The following is a 2,500-nucleotide window of genomic DNA, read 5'->3' as shown; positions in this document are numbered from 1 at the left end:
CACTAACTTCCTCAATCCCTCCTCTGATTCTGCTACAAGCGCAGTGCTGTCAGTAAACAACAACTGGCTCATTTCCTACTTTCCTCCAGGCCCTGACCCACTACCCTTGCACTCACCTCTCGCACCACCCTATCCATGTATAGATTGAACAGCCAAGGCAACATAACACATCCCTGACGAAGTCCCAATCTTACCTCATACCATTCAGTCTCTCCATTTCTAATCCTAACACAAGCTCTACTACTCTCGTAAAAACTCTTGACTGCTCTTAACATCTTTCCTCCTATCCCATATGTCTGCAGTACTTCCCACACTGCCTTCCTGTCTACCCTGTAGTAAGGTTTTTCCAGAAACATAAAAGCCAAAAAAAAAAAAAATACTTTTTCTTATAGCTTTCTCACATATCTGTCCTACCACAAAAACCTGATCTAACCTCTACCTGTCCTAAACCTACACTGTTCCTCACCAATTACTCTCTCTGTTCCTCTCCTAATCCTCTCAGTCAAGACCCTCCCATAAGCCTTCCCAACTAAACTCAACAAGCTGATCCCTCTGAAATACTACACTCACACATGTCCCTCTTTCCCTTGTAAAGGGGAACTATACAGGCACTCCTCCAGTCCTCCGGCATTCTATCCTCTCCCAAACAAACATTAAATAACCTCACCAGCCACTCCGCCATAACTGTACCTCCTTTCTTCGGACATTCTTCATGGCATCCATCCAACCTAGGTGCCTTACCTGCTCTCATCATCTTAACACCTGCTTTCACTTCATCTATCCCTATTTCTCCTCCATTTTCCTCATTCGTCACTCTCATTTTATTAGCGCTTTCCACTGCAACTACCTTTCCTTCCCTATCCTCCTTCACATTTAACAACTCCCTAAAATACTCTGCCCACCTTCCTCTCACTGCCTTCTCTTCCATTATCATCTCTCCATCTGCACCTTTTACCCTTTTTTCTCTACTTTATTTGCCTCCTCTTCCTCTTTTAACTTCTTTCCAAAACATCTTTTTATTACTTTCAAAATTTTCTGTCATACTCTTATCCCATTTCACATCTGCTCTCTTCTTTGTTTCCTTTATCTTATGCTTAACTTCCCATCTCTTTACTTTTTACCTCTCATAGGATTCCCTTCTCCTAATTTGTAGCCAATCTATGAACGCTTGTTTCTTCTCTTCCACACCCTTCTTTGTTTCCTCATCCCACCACTCACTACCCTTCCTTCTATTTTCTCCTATCCTCCTTCTTCCACACACCATCTTTACACACCTTATGACTCCCTCTTTGAACCATCATCATTCTTCCTCCACTCCTAGTTCTACTCTATCCCTCACTCCCTCCCACTCCTCTCTCAGCTTCTTCTTATACTCAGTCTCCTTTTCTTTCTCATTAAAGCAGTTCACTCTAAGTGCCTTCCGACCTTCAAATTGATAAAATATTGTTATAAAAGAGAAAGCGTCTGCATGTGTGACCGACTGTCCATGATAGCGTGATTTAAAAAAAAATAATGTCAGGATAATTTCTTATGACAGTTATGTCTAGACATTTACGATTTCATTTGTTTACTGAAAAATGTACACAAGATCAAGAAGCCAAAGACTTGTTATGTGAATATTTAGCATTCTATTGTTGTACAGATCAATCATTATGTATGTCAACAGATATTGGCATATGAAGTAGGGAGAGTTATGAACTTTTTATTTTTTTCCTCAAATGATATTGTACCCTCGACCATAAAGACGTTTCCGTAAAGTGTTATCCCCTTAGTGATGGAATGACAAAAAGAAGGCTACTTCTTAGAAACCTCAGTCTAAGACATTGGTGGCATAAGTTTTATACAGTCATTATGTCATGGAGAAATAAACGAACAACTCTACAGATCTGAGTCACGCAGAATTTTTATGACTGGAGACTAATTTTCATACTATAAGGAAAAGATGAATAATGATTACTTTTAACTTTGGTATTTTTCTTAAATATTTCTTTTGCAAAATGTTGAATTCCTGTAAAATAATACACACACACACACACACACACACACACACACACACACACACACACACACACACACACACACACACACACACACACACACACACACACACACACACACACACACACACACACACACACACACACACACAAACACACACACACACACACACACACACATTTTTGTCATTATCATCAGCACTATTTTCCTTTAAATGTGTATAAGAGAAATATTTTGATATGAAAAGAAGCCATACATAAGACCATCATACTGATCTGGCTTAGTTGTGGGAGAAATTGGTGAAGAAGAGAACGCTGGTGCTGGTGAAAGCATGAAATGAATGATGAATTTCTGGAGGGGAAGCCAGAGTAGAGTTCATCGGGATACGAGTAGGGGAGAGTGGATGGAGGGGGAAAAGTAGGTCAGATATTTGGCTGGAGTGAAGGAAAGAGGTAGAGATGGAATGGGAGAAGATAGGAGGAAGAAGGGGAGGAAGAAGAGG

The sequence above is a fragment of the Oratosquilla oratoria genome, chromosome 43 (assembly GCF_046742065.1).
Source record: "Oratosquilla oratoria isolate Oo_2021 chromosome 43, ASM4674206v1, whole genome shotgun sequence".
Taxonomy (NCBI): Eukaryota; Metazoa; Arthropoda; class Malacostraca; order Stomatopoda; family Squillidae; genus Oratosquilla; species Oratosquilla oratoria.
Note: the sequence above shows the minus strand (reverse complement) of the source record.